The 24,017-nt window shown below is 38.7% G+C and overlaps 1 long non-coding RNA gene across 4 annotated transcripts in view; it reads left to right on the top strand.

Moving 5' to 3' along the window:
- The first annotated feature begins 9,657 nt into the window (after window positions 1–9,657).
- Window positions 9,658–24,017, top strand: part of LOC133245855 (uncharacterized) — a 28,201-nt gene continuing 13,841 nt past the window's right edge. The window contains exon 1 of one of the 4 annotated variants that reach the window (XR_009735789.1): window positions 9,658–9,759. This is a non-coding gene — a long non-coding RNA (uncharacterized LOC133245855). The other 3 variants (XR_009735786.1, XR_009735787.1, XR_009735788.1) reach the window with 3 other exon arrangements.

Genomic DNA, 24,017 nt, shown 5'->3' with positions numbered 1-24,017 from the left:
GTCTCCTGGTCACAAATGCAAGTAGCTTCATTTTCTGGAACTCTCACTAGTCTCTAGCAGTCCTGACCAAGGCCACACTGACAGTGGGCAGAAATCCATCAATCCAGGAAAGATTAAAAAACACTCTCACTTATTTCACCCTGTCTGGCACTCTGCCATCAATCTGTACCTTTTGGATTTAAGACACAGATTATATGTCAGCAATAACCAGAGTGGCTATTACATAAGCTGGTTATGGGATGCCATGTGCTTTCAACTGGCATCTTTTACAGTTTGGGTATAACAAAAATTTTGTTTTAGCACTCTTTTCTGAAATAAACTTCTCTTACTTTTAGTGGGTTTTAATTACTTTTAGAGGGAATTAAATAAAAATATACTAAACTATCATTTCTCCAGGGAACTAAAAAAATAAAATTTATGAGAAAACATGAAATGTGAGGAAATATTAAATACAGTAAACTCCACAAATGTAATGCATAAGTTAGACACTGAGCTTTTTAGGATCTAAGAATCTATTCCAAGAAAAAGAAAACTGAAATTTGAAGACTTATGAGCTTGTTTGAAAAACAGTAAAAAATAAGTTCCAGCTGGTCTGAGAACATAGGAAAGGTACAATACAGCACCAGGGTAAATAATAGCAGAGGATGAGTGAGGCATTGGCAGTGGAAAACTTTAAATACAGGACATCTTACACTTCTTTTTAAAGGGGTTTTTACAAAGGTAAGGAAAAAGTACACACACACACACATAATATGTATCAATATCAGAAAAGTATATTAAAACAATGTATCAGATGAAGTTTTCTTTACACAGTTTTCCAAGAGCAAGCATATGGCTAATGTGGATTAATTACTAATGAATTTAATAAAGTGAACAGATTATTAGCTCTTAAAGCTAGTTATTTTGTTTTCAAATGTTCCAATGTACCAGATGTTTCATAAAAATAGTTTTCATTATTTAAAATGATTTATGAAGCTAGATGCCCAACTTTTATTTCTGTGTTAAAATTTAAGAGTTAAAAACCATTTAACAGACAAACAGAATTTGCAGTTCAGTTAGCAGTCACTGAATGTGAAAAGAGTTCTTAAAATGCTCCTCTTCACAGCCATTCTTGTTCCCATAGAAACCAATGTGAGATCCAGGAAAACAAGGTAAGTTCTAAAATAATCACCATTATAAATACCCATTATATAAATGTAAATACAGGCAATTGAAATGATTTAGATGATTTTGAAATTGCATATCATTTCCCAAACCATAATGATTCCTTCAGAGTGGTTCTTGTCTGTCATATAAATACAGCATTTACAAAATTTTAAAAATTCTTATGATTTACTTGTGAGACCATAATTGCCTTTTCAAACAAGTCTTGGGCATGCAAATATCAATTTTTTAACATGTATTTTGGTGCAGGATGGATCTTTTATTGGCTAGGCCTTTTTCTTTATGGCAGATTAAGTACTTATCATTACCAGCATTTGAATTTTACGTAACCATTTCTCTATTCATTATTAATTGCTCAACAATGAGATCTAGAGATTTTAGAGAGTTATTTTACAACTACGGTTTTTCACGTTTTTATTTGTCCAAGAATTTTGTCATGATAAAAGATCCAAGAAATCTTTTATTGGGATTGTAATTCTTCTCAAAGTCCAGAACCAATCCGTGAGTATAGACTACTCATAATATTAATGAAGATGCGAATGTGAGCTGTTCACAGAGATATACATCCCTCTAAGAAGAGCTAAGCCTCCTAGTGTTTAAGGAGCAAGAAAATTTCAGAGGAAAAGTCCCAAAAATGAGAAGCAAACACTTGAATTTAGTGTGGCTGTTGAAGGAGTTCTGGACATAACACCCTAAAATATACTGCTTTGGTATATTGATTTTAAGCTTGAAGGCACATGAAAAATGACAAGACAATGGAGAAGCTTTCTTTGAACTTTACCTGCCTAAAGACAAATCCTCCAGAAGGAACTCAACTGTCATAAATCTTCTCCCTAGGACTGACTCTCATCACCTGAGAAGAGACTAGATGTCCAATTCAAATCCAGACAAATTGTCACAAACTCTATCTCCCTTCTATTCTTCAAGAGCCCATTTATCATTCTTAAAAACCATTTACTCTCTCCTTGGTTGCCCATGTCCCCCACTTTCCCCTATTATAATAAGACAGTATATAAGCTCTCAAATCTCAGTGCTTTTCGAGGTGTTCCTTTTTTTTTCCTGTGATGCCCTGCTGCGTGTTATAATAAAAAATAATAAATTTGTTTATCTTTAATGCTATTAAGCTGCCTGTTATCAATTTATTTTATAGACTCAGCTATTGACCCTAGGAGAGTAGAGGGACCTTTTTTTTTTTTTTTGTCTCCTACAAAATTAAAGACACCACAACAAGTTATGGACAAGTCACACAGTATTGATAGCTGGATCAATTTGCAGAAACTCAGATATTTTACCTTACATTTCATTGAAACCCTTGATTCTTAAAAGGTGGTCCCCAAACCAGTAACACTGACATTGCCTGTGAGATTGTTAAAAATGTAGAATCTCAGGCCCTAGGCAGACAAGGTTAATATAGGCCTGAACACACATTAGAGTTTAGAAACACAGCCAGTCCCAAGTATTTGCTCCAGAAGAATTTAGTTTTATTCTAGTGGACTGATGGAAGCTACTGTCCAGGATGTAAATCTAAAAGGAGAAAGACCATGTCTGCAAGTGGCGTCTGCACAGCATGTAGCTCAGAGCAGAATCCATAAACAAAATTAAATAAGTCTGAGAAAAGAGAATGGAAATTATCTCTTTAGTTTTGAAACTGGTGAAACTCCTTAATTTTGAAAATTTCAAAAAATTTTTCAAGTTTTGTTTTTAAAAGAAAACATTCTCTTATTTTCACCCATTCCCCATAAGCCAAGCCATTAAAATATATTATGCATACAAATCAATTCAAAATGGATTAAAGATTTAAATGTAAGACCTGAAGCTATACAAAACTCCTAGAAGAAAACATAGGGAAGAGCATCATGACATTGGTCTAGACAGTTTCTTGGATATCACGTCAAAAAACACAGCCAACAAAAGCAAAAATAGACAAGTGGTGCTACACTGAACTAAAAAATTCTGTACAGCAAAATAAACAGTAGAGTGAAATGGCAACCTACAGAATGGGAGGAAATACGTGCAAACTATATATAACTAACAAGGGGTGAGTCTCCAAAGCATACAAGGAACTCCTATAACTCAACAGCAAAAAAAAAACCCCAAAACCCAAATAACCCAATTTAAAAATGGGCAAATGACTTGAGAAGACATTTCTCCAAAGAAGACATACAAAAGAGTGACAGGTGTGTGAAAAGGTTATCAACATAATAAATTATCAAGGAAATTAAAATCAAAACCACAACAAAATATTCTCTCATATCTGTCAAGATGGCTCTTATTTAAAAACCCTCAAAAAGTAACTTGCATTGACAAAGGTGTGAAGAAATTGTAACCTTTATATAATACTGGTGGGAATGTAAAAGTTGCAGCCACTCTGAAAATGTCTATTGACGAATGCAAGAATAAAGAAAGTGTAGCATATATGCACAATGGAATATTATTCAGCCTTAAAAAAGAAGTTCTGCCATATTTGACAACATGGATGAATCAGGAAGATATTCATGCTAAGTGAAATAAAGTAGTCTTAGAAGGACAGACACTGAATGATTCCACTTATATGAGGTACCTAAAATAGTCACACTCATGAAAACAGAGAATAGAAGATGGTTGCCAGGAGCTGGGAGGAGAGGGAAATGAGGAATTGCTTTTCAATCACAAAATTTCAGTTATACAAAATAAGTAAGTTCTAGAGGTCTGCTGAATAACACTGTGGCAATAGTTAACAATACTATATTGTGCATTTAAAATTGTGTTAAGTGTTCCTACCACAGCAAATTAAACAAAAACACCCAACAAAGATCACAGCAGGGTTCAGAGCTGGCTGCAAGTGTCCAGTGTTGTAACCCAGAGATATCCTCATCTTCATTTTCTAATATCTCATCCTTTCTACACTTCCCCTGCTTTATTTCCACGGCTGCAAGTGGTTTGGTTTGACCCACCTCCTTTCATATTTTTGTTTTCTCATAGAGTTACATTTGCGTTTATTACCAATGTACGTAAAATTTTGTATATTATGAATTTGGTGGGGAGAGGAGGGTCCTAAAGGTGTGCTTCATGGAGTTATCTCATCTAGAACCCGCCTTCTGAAGACAGGGAGAAGCTGCAACAAACGGTTGTGTTCTGGTGGTTGGAAAAGGCAGGTAAAAAGATAGCTACAACAAGGCAAAAAGTTCATTACTGAACTTTGATGTCAAACATGGATGCTGTTGGAAATAAACTTTTCTTCTAAACTTGAGGAGTTTTATGCATTGATATAAGGTGGGAATCAGCATTATTCTCCTTTCTACTTCAAACTATTACTATTTATTGCCTATTTACCATATGCCAGGCACTTTTCTCAGAGAAAGCGATGGCACCCCACTCCAGTACTCTTGCCTGGAAAATCCCACGGACGGAGGAGCCTGGTAGGCTGCAGTCCATGGGGTAGCGAAGAGTCGGACACGACTGAGCGACTTCACTTTCACTTTTCACTTTCATGCACTGGAGAAGGAAATGGCAACCCACTCCAGTGTTCTTGCCTGGAGAATACCAGGGATGGGGGAGCCTGGCGGGCTGCCGTCTATGGGGTCGCACAGAGTCAGACACGACTGAAGCGATTTAGCAGCAGCAGCAGGCACTCTTCTGAGTATTCTATATGAAATAGATCATTTAATCCTTACAACAACCTTATGGGGAAGGTACTATATTACTCCCACTTCCAAGATGGGTAAACTGAGACTCAAGAAGGAAAATAATTTTCTAGGACCTCTCAACTGATAAGTAGCAGAATTTGAGTTTGGGTGACCTAACTTAGTAGCAGAACTAAGGTAGGGTGACCCTGGAGCCAAAGCTTTTTGCATACTTTGAACGGACATCATAGACTTGAGGTGTATGTCGGCCTCTTCAGTTCTTCATGGCTGGTCAACTAGCTGTTATTTCCTAAAATCAAAAAGAAAGTGCCTTTGAAATCGGTCCTTCCTTTAGATATCAGCCATTTGATGATCCCTCACCTGGAAAGAAATACAGAAAGGACAATCTTGATGATCCATTCTGTCTCATTACTGGTCAACTCCACAGCTTAAGCATTCATGTATTTTTGATTTAAGTTTTATGTGCATTCCATTTGCTTCTCCAGTGGACCACATTTTGTCAGAACTCTCCACCATGACCTGGCCATCTTGGGTGAGACAGACTGAAAACCACAATCACAGAAAACTAACCAATCAGATCACATGGACCACAGCCTTGTCTAACTCAATGAAACCATGAGTCTCATCTCATTCTCCCCAAATTTCCTAAATTGTTGGTCATGTGCTGAATATGTTAGCTTCTTCTGCTATTAGTCAATTTCTGGTTCCAAGTGATTTAATCACTATCTAAGGATCACTTTGGTGTTCCAGTCATATAATGTCACGGTGGAAAGACACTATCACTTAAGCCAACTCACACTTATTATGAAATTCCTAAAGAGGACATATCCAAGAAGATGAAAGATATTATTTTGTACTCATTTCTCAGCACTCACTTCTTCTGAAAGATTTCCTTGGCCTTGTTGAGGTCCCCAGAACAAGCCACCAAGCTGTGTTGCCCTGTCTTCCCAACTCGGCCCCATCTCATCCAAACACTGAAGTTTCTCTGGGCATCATCTTCTAACAGCTGAATCAGACTAATACTTGCTGTAGAACTGGAGATAGGTCTGATTTAGCATGACATCATAGACACCATTTCCTTCACAGTATACATGGGCCTTTCCCACGCTGGCTGTGCACTCTGGGTCCACCAGAGCTTTGCCCTTTAACAGCAAGCTCTTCACAGACTCTTGCCTGTCTTAAGTCCTGTCATTACCTGCCTTTCCTTCAGCCACAGGCTCCTTTTTCACTCTGTGACATTTTCGAATTTTCTTTGCAGGAGGAGGGTCTTCTGTAATTGTTTTGCCATTATTAACTCTTTCAGCTTGTGATCTGCCAACCAGCAGTCCTCCTCAGCTGAGCTGCCGTGGATCATACAGTGGAAGTAAGAAATAGATTCAAGGGATTTGATCTGATACACACAGAGTGCCTGAAGAAGTATGGACAGAGGTTCGTGACATTGTACAGAAGAAAGGCATCAAGATCATCCCCAAGAAAAAGAAATGCAAAAAAGCAAAATGGCTGTCTAAGGAGGCCTTAAAAATAGCTGTGTAAAGAAGAGAAGTGAAAAGCAAAGGAAAAGGAAAGATATACCTATTTGAATGCAGAGTTCCAAAGAATAGCAAGGAGACATAAGAAAGCCTTCCTCAGTGACCAATGCAAAGAAATAGAGGAAAACAATAGAATGTGAAAGACTAGAGATCTCTTCAAGAAAATTAGAGCTACCAAGGGAACATTCCATGCAAAGATGGGCTCAATAAAGGACAGAAATGGTATGGACCTAACAGAAACAGAAGATATTAAGAAGAGGTGGCAAGAATACATAGAAGAACTATACAAAAAAGATCTTCATGATCCAGATAATCACGATGGTGTGATCACTCACCTAGAGCCAGACATCTTGGAATGCAAAGTCAAGTGGGCCTTAGGAAGCATCACTAAGAACAAAGCTAGTGGAGGTGATGGAATTCCGGTTGAGCTACTTCAAATCCTAAAAGATGATGCTGTGAAAGTGCTGCACTCAATATGCTAGCAAATTTGGAAAACTCAGCAGTGGCCACAGGACTGGAAAAGGTCACTTTTCACTCCAATCCCAAATAAAGGCCATGTCAAAGAATGCTCAAACTACCACACAACTGCACTCATCTCACACAGTAGTAATGCTCAAAATTCTCCAAGCCAGGCTTCAACAGTACATGAACTGTGAAATTCCAAATGTTCAAGCTGGTTTTAGAAAAGGCAGAAAAACCAAAGATCAAATTGCCAACATCCTTTGGATTATCAAAAAAGCAAGAGAGTTCCAGAAAAACATCTATTTCTGCTTTTTGACTATGCCAAAGCATAGTGTGTGATCCACTGTGTGGAAACTGTGGAAAATTCTGAAAGAGATGGGAATACCAGATTACCTGACCTGCCTCTTGAGAAATCTGTATGCAGGTCAGGAAGCAACAGTTGGAACTGGACATGGAACAACAGACTGGTTCCAAATAGGGAAAGAAGTACGTCAAGGCTGTATATTGTCACCCTGCTTATTTAACTTATATGCAGAGCACATCATGAGAAAGGCTAGGCTGGATGAAGCACAAGCTAGAATCAAGATTGCCAGGAGAAATATCAACAACCTCAGATATGCAGATGACACCAACCTATGGCAGAAAGCAAAGAACTAAAGAGCCTCTTGATGAAAGTGAAAGAGGAGAGTGAAAAAGTTGGCTTAAAGCTCAACATTCAGAAAACTAAGATCATGGCATCTGGTCCTGTCACTTCATGGCAAATACATGTGGAAACAGTGGAAACAGTAACAGACTTTGTTTTTTGGGGCTCCAAAGTCACTGCAGATGGTGACTGCAGCCATGAAATTAAAAGATGCTTACTCCTTGGAAGAAAAGTTATGACCAGCCTAGATGGCATATTAAAAGGCAGAGACATTACTTTGCCAACAAAAGTCCATCTAGTCAACGCTGTGATTTTTTTGGTAGTCATGTATGGATGTGAGAGTTGGACTATAAGGTAAGCTGAGTGCTGAAGAACTGATGCTTTTGAACTGTGGTGTTGGAGAAGACTCTTGAGAGTTCCTTGGACTGCAAGGAGATCCAATCAGTCCATCCCAAAGGAAATCAGTCCTGAATATTCATTGGAAGGACTGATGTTGAAGCTGAAACTCCAATACTTTGGCCACCAGATGCGAAGAATGGACTCACTGGAAAAGACCTTGATGCCTGGGAAAGATTGAAGGCGGGAGGAGAAGGGGACGACAGAGGATGAGATGGTTGGACAGCATCACCGATGCGATGGACGTGAGTTTGAGTAGGCTCTGGGAGTTGGTGATGGACAGGAAGGCCTGGCATGCTGCAGTCCATGGGATCGCAAAGAGTGAGACATGACTGAGCAACTGAATTGAACTAACAACTGAATGGGCAGGAACTTTAGGTTTCATTTGCTTGAGATAAAGGGAATCATCTACTGTAAAACCTGCTTCTGACTTGACTTTCTGTGAAGTTAAATGTAATCAACTAATTACAGATATTGTTGCTGCTGCTGCTAAGTTGCTTCAGTCATGTCCGACTCTGTGCGACCCCATAGACAGCAGCCCACTAGGCTCCTCTGTCCCTGAGATTCTCCAGGCAAGAACACTGGAGTGGGTTGCCATGTCCTTCTCCAATGCATGAAAGTGAAAAGTGAAAGTGAAAAGTGAAAGTGAAGTCGCTCAGTGGTGTCTGACTCTTAGCAACCCCATGGACTGCAGCCCACCAGGCTCCTCAATCCATGGGATTTTCCAGGCAAGAGTACTGGAGTGGGTTGTCATTGCCTTCTCCACAGATATTGTTACCAAAACACAAGTCCATGTGCTTGACACACAGTGAGGCCAAACAATACCTTTAATAATATTAATGGTTTTGCAGTAACATTTGCCTGGAAAAGCATAGGTAATAACAGCCCACAGTAGTGCCCACCTGGAACAGAGAAAGGTATACTGAGGGCCCTGGAAGTAGACGGGTGGCCCATGCCTTAAAAACCCCAAACTTAGGAAAGGTTAGGGAGGGTGTGATGAGTTGCTGCAAACTTCCTGGTGTCAGAACCTGGGTACTTGAGGTCAGGCAATGGTCAGGTATTTTGCATGTTTGCTCAGCTGCTCAGTCATGTCTGAGTCTTTGTGACCCCGTGAACTGTAACCCACCAGGCTCCTCTGCCCATGGGATTTCCCAGGCAAGAATACTGGACTGGGTTGCCAATTCCTTCTCTAGCAGATGTTCCCAACCCAAGGATCAAACCAGCATCTGATCAGGTAACAGGTTCCTGCCAATCTCCAACAAACAAATGTTATTTTCTGTTCTGACAAGGGCCAGGTCCCCAGACACAACGTTCACCCTCCAAAGTTCATGCCTGGCTGAGAGGAGGCAGATCTCAGCTGGCAGCTCCCTCAGGGCCAAGTCCCCAGGACCCACCCAGCCATCATTGCTGAGGGAGCCAGGTACCCAGGACCCAACTGGTCCTTGGCCTCCTCAGGCTGCCCAGAGGACAGGGGCTGGGCCCACAAACCAGATCCCAGGCAGACAGCTCCCGCCATTCGGTTACAGAGGCAGGAACAGGGAAGAGGTTCACCACTGCCTCAAGGCCTGGGCCTGGCCAGTGGGTGGCCTCGGTGAGGGCTCTGGAGACCTGCAGGACACAGCTTCAGTCTGTTCCCTGGGCCCCCCAGGTCAGCTGCCAGCCATAAGCCATGTGAGCTGGAGAGTCCCTGGCAGACGGCCAGAAGCCACCTCTTACCTCACACTTCCAATCCACCACTCCACCAGCCAAGTGGAACGGCCTCAGTAACGGTCGCTCAGTGACAGTTGCTCGTTTCGGGGAGGCGCCCACTGTGGTGCCTGACCAATGGCTGAGCGACTGCTAACAGTCGTGTGGGTAACTGTTGCCAGGTAACTGCGGCAGACACAGCAACAGCCTGCGCTGGTGGCGGTACCTGGCCCTCCTCTATAACATCATCTGATGTGTAGGTAAAGGCATAGTTTTAACTGTTAATACGATGCTTCTCATTAGAGTTGTGAAGGGTTTCCCCTCCAGAGAGCTGAGTCAATGCTAAGGGTTGTTTTCTTCTTCATTCTACTGCTTGCCCTCTGCAAGCCTACCTGCATTTTATGTTTCTGCCATTTTCCTACATGTGTGTATGCTTAGTAGTGGTAGAAAGAAATGATTCCAGGGGTTCTTGTGTCAACAGTCGACCTCTTCACACATTGAGATAGTTTGTTTCCTATCCTATGAAAACCCTTTAGCACTTCACCACTTCTTAGCAGTGTGAGTTTAGCCACATCACAACCTCTCTGTGCCTCAATTCCTGTAAGCATAAAAGGGATTTTTTTCTACTTACTTCATAAGGCAGTTGTGAGGACAATTCAGTGAGTAAATACACAGATAAGACTTTGCACAGTACTTGATATTTGTTGAAATCTGAAAGTGTCAGTTGCTCAGTCTTGTGTAACTCTTTGCAACCCTATGGACTATAGGCCACCAAGCCCCTCTGTCCACGGCATTTCTCAGGCAAGAATACTGGAGTGGGTTGCCATTTCTTTCACCAGGGGATCTTCCTGACCCAGGAATTGAACCCAGGTCTCCTGTATTGCAGGCAGATTCTTTACCATCTGAGCCACCAGGGAATACTTGTTAGCTATTATTATTTTATTATTATTAATATAATTGACTTGTGGAGGACCTGACTTACTTGCAAAATATCACCAAGATATCATCTAAGAAACAAAACCCACAGTCTGAGACTTTTAGGGTTGGTATGGAGAATCTGAGGTATTTAAAATGTACTTCAAAGAAACCAAGTGATTTGCCTAAACTCCTGTTTAGTAGGAATTGGTCCATCAAACACATATTCTCATGTGTTCAATTTAACTAAGTAATAATGCTGCTTATACCTTATTAATAGCTACCATTTCCCAAAGTTTTTCCATATGCCATGACCATTAAAATAAGAAGTTGTTCATTGTGCCACATGCCATGATGACTAAAATGAAAAGTTATTTCAGTGGTTCCAGCATTCTGGATTTAATGAATCAGTACATTTTTTTAAATTGGAGATTTAATGTAGGGTTGTTTTTTAAAAATTAATTCCTTTAAATTGAATATATTCTATTTTAGGAGAGAATCATCCTATGTCACTCATTAGTTTTTCTCTGGTTAAAAACTGATATAAATGTCATGATATATCAGATTAAATAATAGGTCCAGCAACTAGAAACTCTTGACTTCTTGGTCAAAAAATTTATAGCACTTCAAAAATGTAGATAGATATACATCCTATAACACAAAGTTCACCATTTTGAAGTGTACACTTTAGTGGATTTCAGTACATTCACTATCCTGCAACCATCATTACTATCCAGTGTGGACTTTTATCACTCCACAAAGAAACCTTCCTCCTATCAGCAGTTAGTCCCAAATCTCCCTTATCTATCTCTTAGTAGTCATTAATGTTTCTATCTCTTCAGATATGTCCTTTGGAATATCTTTTATCTATGCACAAAATGGCTGTTCTCAGATATATGATCTGGTTTTCATTCTTTGCTGCTTAAATGAAACTGCCTGCCCAAAACTTCACCTTGGTGTGTGGGTTACCAGGGGCATGTGTAATATGTATAACCGAGGGTACAATAGAGAGTATGAAATTCTAAGAGACCTCACTGTCTACATTTACTTCCACTTTTAAATTTTCCTCATCTTTTCTTTCATTAATTTGGTATTTAGTTATATAACATGCCAAATTACATACACTTTGAACTTAATTTGAAGACAGCTAATGTTTTCAGTAATCAATACAAATAAAAACAGTATTATAAGAACCTATTAAAAAATTTACATCGAAGTCCCCAAATTCTGGTCCAAATTTGTGCTCTTATTTCATTGCTCCATTGTCTGTATGTGCACGCATTCTGTTCATTTCTCAATTTTATTTTAAAATAAAGATTCAAATGTATTACATTTCACTATGATTTACCTGTTTACATGTCTCTGAGTGGAATATGAACTCCTTGAAGGAAGGCCTCTATGTTTGATTTTCAGCACACTGCCTGGTACATCATGTAAAATAATGTTGAATGAAGGAATGTGACTTAAATACATAACAATACATCAAAACCTACAATAATACCCAATTATTAATAGGGTATTATAAAACAACTCCTCTATACTACTACCTGTGTTAGTTGCTTAGTTACATCCACTCTTTGCAACCTCATGGACTGTAGCCCACAGGCTCCTCTGTCCATAGAATTCTCCAGGCAAGAATACTGCAATGGGTAGTTACTCCCTTCTCCAGGGGATCTTCCCAACCCAGGGATAGAACCCAAGTCTAATGCATTGCAGGCAGATTCTTTACCGTCTGAGCCACCAGAGAAGCCCAACATTGTATACTACATATACACATATCATCTAAAGTTTTATGTAGTTCACTACTATATTTAAAATAATACTCCATATTTGAAAAATTAAAAACGACATATTTAGAACAGCATAAAATGTCACATGTATAGTTTTACACAGTATTCTAATACCTTGTAAATTAGTTACTACATACACAATACACAGCACACTGTTTAGCAGGGTATTTACCATAGCTTAAGCACAAGACAGAAGAAAACTGAACAATGAAAAAGCTTGGAGATTAAAGTCAGGCAAACAAACTTGTTTAGCACTACCTGAGTGATGCAGGCTGTTCTTTCTGAATCTGAATTTTCTGTGATGTGGAGACTTTTAATTTCATGGTTAGGGAACTGGTTTAAGGGTGGAGTTAATCTAATTTAAGAACCTACACTTGGCTGGCCGACCTTTGACGAACTTTAGCCGATACTTCATCCCTCAGCCTAAACCAAGTAACGGTGTTTATTTTTTCCACACATTATGAGTCTTTTCCAGTCAGGGAAACCTACCCTGTTTCTCAATTTGTCAAGTCAGGGAGTCCGGGTAAAATAGTAAAGGCACAAAACAATCCATCTTTCTAACTCTGAATAACTGCTAAACCCGCAGGAAGCGCTGGGCGGACCTCCAGTATCCCAGCATTCCTTGCGCTACCCGGTTGCTCTTCTCCCGTATCTCTATGGTAGAGTCAGCAACGGCGGAGGTCGCTGCGGTGAGGAAGAACGAGGGCTCGAACTTTCTTACTGGCCTGAGAGCTTTAGGGCTCCTGGGGTCACGATGTCAGAGAAAAAACAGCCGGTAGACTTGGGTCTCCTGGAGGAGGACGACGAGTTCGAGGAGTTCCCTGCGGAAGGTAGGCCGCGGCCCCTGGGCCTCGTGGACCGTGACTCAGGCCTCCGAGTGGAGGCGGTGCGAGTAGAAGGGCCCGGCCGGGGGGCGCCGGTGGGAAGTGAGGACCGTGCTTTTGGGACTCGAGGCTCTCTGCTCGCTCGACCCTTCACGGCTGGCTTCGGGGCGGAGTGTCACGGTGGGATTCACCTCAGCAGTGAGGCTGAATGTTCTGTTTCCTCACTGGGAGGAGCCACGGTGGTTCCCCAGCCCAAATCCGGGGTGGTGTGTCCTATTACGCTTCAGCTTGGTTACCCGCCACCTAGTTCGTATCTACATAATCTCTTTTCCCTTTATTTATTGTTGTCGTTACTGTTGTTATTTGTTTTAGCAGTCTTCCTTTGCCTTGAACCCTTCCAGAGTTAAATTGTTCCTAGTTAGACCAGTGCTGCTTACTTTCAAGATTTCACACATGAAGCCTGTTGAGTAGAATGGGAGGATCAGGTGTCGATGCTTAATACCCGTTATTGCCTTTCTCTTGTTCCTCATTCATTTTTGATCACTTAAAGTTTTAGGATTTATAAAATCCTAAGACGTCTGCATTTTTGTTAGCTTCTTGGTTGCCAAGAGGAACTTTAGTTATCTCATTGTGGGTAATAGCAAATAGGTAACAGTGATTGAGTGGTTGCTTGTCTTGAGTGTTTTGCTTGTATTAACTTGATTCATTTTCACAAGTCTAGTAAGTAGTAACTGGCATTAACATTTTTCAGATAAACAAACAGAAGCTTAGAAAAGTTAAGAAACGTGCCCAGTGTTGCATAACTGGCTCGAAAAAATGGACAGGTGGTTCAGTTGACACTAGCACTCTTTAACTCTTTAGCCGTATTGCTTCTGTTTGTTAGATCGTTGTTGCCAGTTAGATTTCCAAAATTAATTGGGTTTTATGGACTAATTGTTATGCATAGGGTAAATATTTGTCTCCTAATGACAGGAGTGGCTTTTCTGAAAGTGGTAGAGAATTGGGGTTGATGTTGAACAAATCTGTTAAACAGTTATTGCGTCACCAAAATCTTCCCAAGTTGTACTACTGTGCATAAAACCACATAGCTGTAGCATTTGTTATTTTAATTTATAGTGTATTCTGTTTAGTGGAAGACGACATTAGAGCACATACTACACAAACTCATAAACTAACTCAAAAGTACATTTATTTTCAGTTCTGGGATTCATTTTGTATTGTGTTTTGTTTTGGTAGTGGATTTATCTGTCCAGACATATTTTCTTGATCTCACTTTCAGGTTGGTTCATAATCCTTAACTGTCAGCTGCCTAGTAGAAAATTGGCTTATTGAGATTAGTATTTGCTTATAACTCAAACTTAATATTTGATATAGTTAGCATTTATTCCAGAGAAGGCAATGGCACCCCACTCCAGTACTCTTGCCTGGAAAATCCCATGGATGGAGGAGCCTGGTGGGCTGCAGTCCATGGGGTCCCTAAGAGTCGGACACGACTGAGCGACTTCCCTTTCACTTTTCACTTTGATGCATTGGAGAAGGAAATGGCAACCCACTCCAGTGTTCTTGCCTGGAGAATCCCAGGGACGGGGGAGCCTGGCGGGCTGCCGTCTATGGGGTCGCACAGAGTCGGACACGACTGAAGTGACTTAGCAGTAGCAGCAGCATTTATTCATTGTTTATCAGATACAAGATACAATATTAGGCACTTTATCTACATTTTATACTCTAATTTTCACAACTCTAAGGAAACTGAGGCTCAGAGATTGTAAAAATGTGTCATTAAGCAGTCGTCAGCATCTGAAAGGTCTTTGAGTCCCCAACCCAAGCAAAGTTCAGCCTAAATCCCTAACGTTTAGCAAAGTGCCTGGGACATGGTAGATGGTCAGTAAATGCTTGTTGAATGAATGAACCTATGTTTAGTACTTGAGAATTGACTGCTTAAAAAGTATGGTGGCTCAGATGGTAAAGCATCTGCCTACAATGTGGGAGACCTGGGTTTGATGCCTGAGTGGGGAAGATTCCCTGGAGAAGGAAATGGCAAACCACTGTAGTACTCTTGCCTGGAAAATTCCGTGGACAGAGGAGCCTTGTAGGCTACAGTCCATGGGGTTGCAGAGAGTCAGGCACGACTTCACTTTCACTTTTTCAAAGGTAATTGTGTACCTGATGATACATATGATGTTTCAGCAACTTTGATCAGTTTTTGCAGAATATGTTATTCTTGTACTAAGTTTATGTTGTGAGCATCAATTTATCCAAAATATTGGTAGTTACATATGTTAAAAAAAATCTTATTAAAGTTAAAAGGAAAAGCAAAGAATTTTTTTCCCTCCAAACAGACTGGTTTTCTCTCTCACAATAGACTGGTTTGTTAGCATTAGTAACTCACCATTTATTGGTCACCTAACAGAAAATTTATCATCTTTAGGTTTGAATATGTAGAACTTAATTCATTCAGGAAACTTTCTGTTGAGATTGAGAAATAACATTTGAAATGCCTTTGCACGTTCAGATTTTTGTTTTTTCTCCAGCTTATATTTCAAACAGGTTAAGTCAGAGATGTACTGTTCAAAGCACTACTTTGAAACTGGCCCGTTTTGAATCTTTCAGTATTTCAGTTTTCAGATCAGCTACTAGCGCCCTGAATTACTTTTCAAGTCTTTTCCCTTCTTTGGAGATTCTTTTCCTTGTGATTGTTTTTATGGTAAATATGCCATTGATAAACTTGCTAGCAGATAATGCTTAAAATTGCCTATAATCATCTGTTTGGTTTATAGGAGGTCTTACTTTCAATAGCCTGTTGGGTTCTATGCTCCAGAAAGTGGATGATGTCCATTATCTAGGGTAGCTTTCAGTTAAGAGCCCATTTCATGAAAGCCATTACTGAAATTGTGTATCTTTGGTTTGACTAAAGGATTGTAGGTCTTTTGAGGGTGTTGTTGCTTCATCTCATTCTGGATAAGAATGTGTTTGGTAGGGTGTCAATTCAATCATAAGGAAAGGGAATTTCTGTTTTAGAAAGGAAACTAAAATAAGGTGTTTTCATGGAGACTTCTTTGTTTCTTCTGAATAGGTGCTCTTCAGGGTGAGGTGTAACGTGATTTTCTGAAGGTGCGAGGGAACAAATGCTCCTTTTTATAATTTAGAATGAAAATAAAAATAATCAAATGAGATCTAATTAAACTGAAAAGCTTCTGCAGCAAAGGAAACTGTAGACTAAACAAAAAGATTACAGATGAGAAAATATCTACAAATGAAGGGACACACAAGGGTTTACTCTCCGGACTATTTTAAACTTTAAAACTGTGGATCTGTATTACATTGTTAGTCCTCACGATTCTAATGGTGGATATGTAATCTGGTCATAAACAGGAACTGTTAAAAATCATGTTTAGAATCTTTGTGAGTTCTGCAGCTTCTTGACTATTTAAACTGCTTGAGTATAGGCTTTATTGGAAGACTTTCCACATTTTGAGAATGATCTTAATAGTTTTGGAGGCTTGGAATGGTTAGAATTTTAGAACTGGAAAGCAACTTAAAGTCAAGAGAAGCTAGCATTTGTCAAGATCTTATAGCTAGGTTAGTAGTAGCAGGGTGGCACCTAAAATCGAACTACTCTGTAATATATTTGAAATTTTAAACATTGCAAATCAGACATAAAAGCTATTAAAATATTTTCATTAATCTCGTTTCTCTAACAGAAGTGGTGTGAATAAAAATGGGAAGAGCAAGTGGGCCTTTAAGTTCTTTTATTCGCTTCTTCCTGTGCCAGAATTGAGAGGTTCCCCCCCTTTTTTGAGGGAAAAGAATATTTAAAATGAACCTGATTTTGCTTTCAGAAGCAATGATGTTTACAAGAAAATACTGTTACACTTAGTAGTCTGTAACTTTTCTATAAGTCAGTGGAACTGCTGTGCTAGCTGAAGCAGACTGTGTGCTAAGTCGATTCAGTAGTGTCTGCCTCTGTGCGACCCTGTGGACTGTAGCCCGCCAGGCTCCTCTGTCCATGGGATTTGCCAGGCAAGAATACTGGAGTGGATTGCCATTTCCGCCTTCAGGGGATCTTCCCAACCCAGGGATTGAACGTGCGTCTGATGGTTCCCTAATGCTAGTATTAGCATTGTGGAATAACTGAGGCACTTTGGCCTGTGCCTAACAAAGTAGGATATCTTATAGTGTGGTTCTTAACCAGGGGAGTATTTTTGGATATCACATTCACTTGTCTAGTGAGAAAGTAAAATAACTGTTAGCATATAGTGGATAAAGATCAAGGATTTTAAATACCTGCTATGCATAGACCAGTCCTGCTCAAGGAGGAGTTGTCCTATGAAAAATGTCACTGAGAAATATTTATGTGAACATTGGATACCAACTGAGCTAAATTCTCAACAAGAAGGTTCCTTAAAATCTTAAATGTTGCAAGTAGATACAGCTAATCCCATGCCAGATACTATACTAGTCAGTTTACTTAGAACCAGAAGGGCTTTGGTGTAATGGACACATAAATTAAATCACGTTTAAATTAATTGCATGGTAGTAGCAAGAAACGTAGAATTATGTTAACTAAAATCTTTTAAGAAAAAAGATAAATAATAGTGAGGGACTTCCCTGGTGGTCTAGTGGCTAAGACTGAGCTCCCAGTGCAGGGGGTGCGGGTTCCATCACTGGTCAAGAAACTAGATCCTGCATGCCACAACTGAGTTCCCAGTGCTGCAACTAAAGATCCCGCATGCCACAACCAAGATCCGGCGCAGCCAAATAATAATACTAAAAAGAGCGGGCCATGCCTCAGTCTTATATATATATTTTAAAAATAAATACAATACATGCTAAAGTCCATATGTGATTTCTGTTCATGGTAATCATATGCAAGAAGAAAGTTTTTGAGCCCCAAGATGGAATCTAGGATCAGACTTAGGTTCAGAATCCACCATTCATCAACTTTCAAGGTGTCAACTTGTAGTAGTTACTTAAATTCTTTAAAATATTTTTGCAGCAGAATATATAGGATGATTGTATAAGTAGCTGTTTATTTAAAAGTTAAACCTAAAAAAGGTATAAATTTAAAAGTGAGAGCACTGTTTCTCCTGCTTTCCCCAAAAACAATTCCCATGCTTCAGTATAACTAGTTAAACAGTTCTTTTAATATCCTTCTAGAGTTTATATATGAGATATGTGTGTGTGTTTGTATATTTCCTCACAAAGGACAGTATTTTATATACTGTTTTTCTACTTGCTTTTACGTTTATATCTTGGACATGTGTCACATTAATATAAACATCTATCTCATGCTTTTTAATAGTTGTGTTCTACTAGTCCATTGTATGCACATTAAATAATCTATAAATATTGATATCTAGTGGTTTTAGGTTTTTTTGTTTGCTTGTTTTTATGCTTTGTTTTTTTCTGTTACAGAATATATTGAAGTAAATATTCTTATATTTTTGCTTTTGTTCTTGTAAGATAAATTCTTAGAAGTTGTCAGATCAACTCAAAATTCATTTTTAATTTTGAAATATAATTTTTATTTTAAAAAATTACAAACTTACAGAATAATTGAAAGTATAATACAAACAACTCCCCCCACCCCAGCTACTTGAGAGTAAGTTGCCAACCTGATGTTCATCACCTCTACATATTTTAATGTGTATGTCCTACAAAGACATAACCTCAATACAATATACAAAATTGGAAATTAACACACAGATGTATAACTATCATCTAATCCACAGGTACCTTTCAGATTTCTCCAGTTGTTACAGTAATATTTTGATTAAAATCATGGATTACATTCAGTTGTCTCTTCTGTGTACCTCTTGTCCTCTTCAGTCTACAGCAGGTGTCTCTGTTTGACTTTTATGATTTTGATGCTTTTGAAGATTACAGGCAAGTTATAGTATGTTTCTCAACTTAGGATTGGCTCATATTTCTATATGAGTAGATTGAGGTTCTGTACCTTGGTAGGAGTATCATAGTAGTGATGTTGTGTTTCCACTGCATCCTGTCAGGTGGAACATGATAGTTATTCCAACTAACACGGAATAGTTGGAATAACTATCCAACATGATAGTTATCAGGTGTGTTCTACTAGTTCATTGTATGCACATTAAATATTCTATAAGTATTTATTGATACCTAGGTAGTTTTAGGTTTTTTGTTTGCTTGTTTTTATGCTTTGTTTTTTCTGTTACAGAATATATTGAGGTGAATATCCTTATATCTTTGCTTTTGTTCTTATTTGTAAGATAAATTCTTAGGATAGTTGGATAGTTATTCCAACTATCATTCCAACTATTAACAATGGAATAAATTAACACTCATTTATTCCATTGTTGATAATCTCTTTATTAAATTAGCATCTGTGATTCTTTTCCATTGTTAGATTACACATTTTCCCTTTGTAATTAATAGGTATTTTACCGAGAGGGACTTTGAACCTATGTAAATATAGTTTTCCACTCATTATCAGACTTTGAGTTTATTTGTTTGTATATTTGTATCAGTACAGATTCATGGATTCTCATTCAGTTGGTTATAATTTGTGGCTATTATTTATTTTGATCTTTAGGTTGTCCCAAATTTGAACATCAGAAATCCCAGCAAGCTGTCTTCTGTGACCTTTTGATGTCATCATCAATCTTTGTGCATTTCATAACATTCTGATACAACAAATTATTTCAAGCTAATCTTATCTTTTCCTGTTCCAGTCCTGGAATCAGCCATTCCTTTAAGCTGCATTCGTTTTGGTGGAGAATACTTGGATGGCAAGGTCTTAACCTCCAGTTGTGCTAATGACTTTTGAGACACTCTCAATGGAAGGAGCTAGGAAATACACAAGAGTGTGTGTGTGTGTGTGTGTGTGTGTGTGTATTCTTTTACATCTATTTATGTATGTGCTTATATTAAAGCAGAAGTTCAGATAGATATCTCTAGTTTACAGTTCAACACCATAGAGCTCATTCTAGTTTATTCCCTTTCCACATTTGTGACTTTCTTCCCCAATAGTGAGAAACCTGGATCCTGTTATCATAAATAATTGTCTATTGGGTGATTATCCTTTCTAACCAATGTTTGTTGCCCTCTCCACCCCACAAATCCCCTTGTTATCTCACTTGGGCTTCAACATTGTATGCCAGGCCACTGTCACCTCTCCTTCCTCTAGTCTTAGATGGTTTCTTCACTCTGTCTTGGCTATGACACAGCAACCACACAACACTGCCCCTCCACAGGAATGCACTCCTGGCTCTGCTTGGGCTCTGACACCTTATTCAGAACCAGATACCTTTTGAATTTTGACATAGTCTCAAATTGCCATTTACAAGTGTTTAGGTGCTCAGTCGTTTCCGACTCTTTGCAAACCCCGATGGACTGTAGCCCACCAGGTTCCTCTGTCCATGGGATTCTCCAGGCAAGAAGACTGGAGTGGATTGCCATTTCCTTCTCCAACTATAGTTCACCTTTTCCCTCAGAAGGTTCCCTACACTCCATATTAAACAGTTTTAGTCTTTACAAACCTGAGGGATGAAAATGGAATTGCATCATTTTGATTTGGATTTATTTCTTTGAGTGACATTAACCATTGCATTTTTTCTTGAATTGTTACCTTCTTAATCCTCAGTTCCTTCATATAATTTGTGGATAATAATTAGAGACATGTAAGGATTATTTGATTGTGTTAGTCTGTTTGAGCTGCCATAACAAAATACCGTAGCTTGAGTGACTTAATAATAATTAATTTTCTTTCAATTTGGATTGTGAGAGGTCCAAGATTAAGTTCAATACCTGTTCAGTACCTGGCGAGGGTTCTCATCCTGGCTTGCAGATTGTTGCCTTCCTACCATATCCTTACAGGATAGAGAGAGAGCTCTCTGGATTCTCTTCTAATAACACTAATTTCATTATGAGGACTCTACTTTCATGATTTCATACTACCCTCATTACCTTCTAAAGTCCCCATCTCCAAATACCATCACAATGAGAGTGATTAGGGCTTCAACTTATAAATTTCAGGGTTTGACACAAGCATTCAGTCCATAAGAATGATATATTTTATGTACAGCATAGAATTTGGCACAAAGTTGGTATTCAGTGAACATTAGTCCCCCCCTTTTTTTCTCCCTCCTAATCTTAAGGATTTGGATTTTTGCATGTTTGGTATTTATTTAATTTGAACCATTTTTGATAAATATTTTGTAATTTTAGATGTATCCAAAATTAAGCTTGTTGAGTTTGTGGGTTATTTGATTATTTTTTAGTATTAAAAACTTACAAATTAAAAAACATTGTCAAAAGTTTTTCCAAAAGTACTTTAAAAAATAGTTGGTTATATACATAAAATATGAAGATATATACTGGCATACATTGTTTTAAGAATGTGTACAGGAGATATAAAGAAATACAGTGGAATGAAAAAACCCCAAATCAAGATACTGGTGCTTGCCAGAGCTTTGTGAGAGGTGTGACTCAGGATATTAAACAGTAAAACTACTTGGAAAAACTATTTGCTTATTTATTTAACTTAGTGGAATGAAGAAGTATTAAGCAGTTGTGATTTAAATAGTGTTCAGCGTTACGTAGTAATGTTTTTAAGCATAATCCATTGAAAGATGTGATGAACAGTGAAAATGAGGGAAAAATAGAAGTTTCAAAAACTATACTTATACTCTTCTGTAGTATTAAAAATTCACCAAATACTTTTTTTTTTTTTCCAATTTTCTGTTCTATTATTGATGTAATGCTTGGTAGAAATAGTATTATCTTTATTCTGGACCCATTTTCTCTCTTTTACCTCAATCACCCCTTAAGTTTCCTTGCAGTGGTTAGCATGTAATAAATAACTTACTAATTGGATATATGTTTGTAGAGTGTTTCCTATAAATCTGGCACTGAAAGGTGCAGAATGAGAATGATTCTAGCTGCCATTTATCAGTACAAAGTGCTTTAAATAGTCTTGTGTAATCCTCATAGCAGCCTAATGACAGTTTTATAATTGGGGTTCAGCAAAATAACTTAACCAGGACAAAGTTAACTAGAAGCTGCATTGAGTCAAATTTGACTCTTCAGGTAGATATTTGCCTTTGAATTTAGTGATATAAATGTCAGTGGAGATACGGATCAGTAAGTTTTCATGCCAGGCTTGCGCTTTTTAGTATTTTGCAGGTGCTTATCCTATGGGGAGGGCTCCAAGCCTTTCTCTCCCTACCTCCAATTAAACCAGAACACCTTTGCTTTTGACTGTGTTTATCTGTTGGGTTTCTGGGTAAGATTTTGCTTGGTTTCCTACCAGTGGAAGGGCAATTACTGGTGGTGTGGGATTAAGCCGTTGATAGTAAAGTGCAGCAGCAGTTTAAAAGAAGGGAAATTATTTCCAGTTGTGTACCATGTGAGGCAGTAACATTTGAACAGAGCTTTCAAAATGTAGAAATGTAGGAAAGGGATTTCCAGAAAAAAAGAGGAGTACATACTTGGAGGTATAAAATCAGTGTGTACGTGTGTTTCATTTGACTGTGAAATAGTTGCACACGCAGGTAGTTTGGGGCCTAATCGTGGAAAGCTTTAAGCCACATGACCAGTTTGGACCTGATCCTTAGGTAGATGAGAAGGGGGGGGATTGTTTGTTTGATATGTGTAAGTTTCCTTAGGCAATAGGCAGTTTAGGAAAAATTAACCCAGCAGAATTAATTTGAAAGGATAGAAAGAAAGAGTCAGGGAAGCTAATTAGCAAATTGTTCAAATAGCTTAGTTAGGACTAAGGGCCTGTAGTAGGTTGTTATTAGGAAAGAATGATTCAGAAATAGCAAGGAAGCTTTGGCAACTAGTTTGATACAGAGTGTGGGAATAGGAAAAATCAGGGATTGTGATTTTGCACTTCCATGACTAGTGGAAAGACCGATGGTGGAAAAGATAAGAATAGTTAATGGCTTTGGGGAATTTTATAGAATTCAAGAGAACTAAAGCACTAATCAACAAAGGATCAAAGTCAGTGTGTTTGTAGTGGAATCTGATACACACACACACACACACACACACACAACATATATTGTTGTTGTTCAGTTGCTAAGTTATGTCTGACTCTTTGTGATCTCATGAACTGCAGCACACCAGGCTTCCCCGTCCCAGTGTTTGCTCAAACTCACATCCATTGAGTTGGTGATGCCATCCAACCTTCTCATCCTCTATTGCCCGCTTCTCTTCCTGCCCTCAATTTTGCCCAGCATCAGGGTCTTTTTCCAGTGAGTTGGCTCTTCGCATCAGGTGGCCAAAGTATTGGAACTTCAGCAACAGTCCTTCCAATGAATGTTCAGGGTTGATTTCTTTTAGGATTGACTGACTTGAACTCCTTGCTCTGAGGGACCCTCAAGAGTCTTCTGGAGCTCCATAATTCAAAAGCATCAGTTCTTCGGTACTTAGCCTTCTTTATGGTCTAATTCACACATCCGTACATGACTACTGGAAAAACCATAGCTTTGACTGTATGTACCATTCTTGGCAAAGTGATGTCTCTGCTTTTTAATATACTGTCTAGGTTTGTTATAGCTTTTCTTCCAAGGAGCAAGTGTCTTTTAATTTCATGACTGCAGTCACAGTCTACAATCATTTTGGAGCCCAAGAAAATAGTCTGTCACTGTTTTCATTTTTTCCCCATGTATTTGCCATGAAGTGATGGGACTAGATGCCATGATCTTAGTTTTTTGAATGTTGAGTTTTAAGCCAGGTATGTTTAATTATTGATGAAAGGAATTATGTTTGAACTTCCTTTTTAAAAAAATGTAAGAAAAATTACAAAGAAAGGCAATGCCAAAGAATGCTCAAACTACCAGACAATTGCACTCATCTTACATGCTAGTAAACTAATGCTCAAAATTCTCCAAGCCAGGCTTCAGCAATATGTGAACCGTGAACTTCCTGATGTTCAAGCTGGTTTTAGAAAAGGCAGAGGAACCAGAGATCAAATTGCAAACATCCGCTGGATCATAGAAAAAGCA

The sequence above is a fragment of the Bos javanicus genome, chromosome 4, assembly GCF_032452875.1.
Source record: "Bos javanicus breed banteng chromosome 4, ARS-OSU_banteng_1.0, whole genome shotgun sequence".
NCBI classification, from domain to species: domain Eukaryota; kingdom Metazoa; phylum Chordata; class Mammalia; order Artiodactyla; family Bovidae; genus Bos; species Bos javanicus.
The sequence above is the reverse complement of the archived record's forward strand: the minus strand, read 5'-3'. Positions and strand labels throughout refer to the sequence as shown.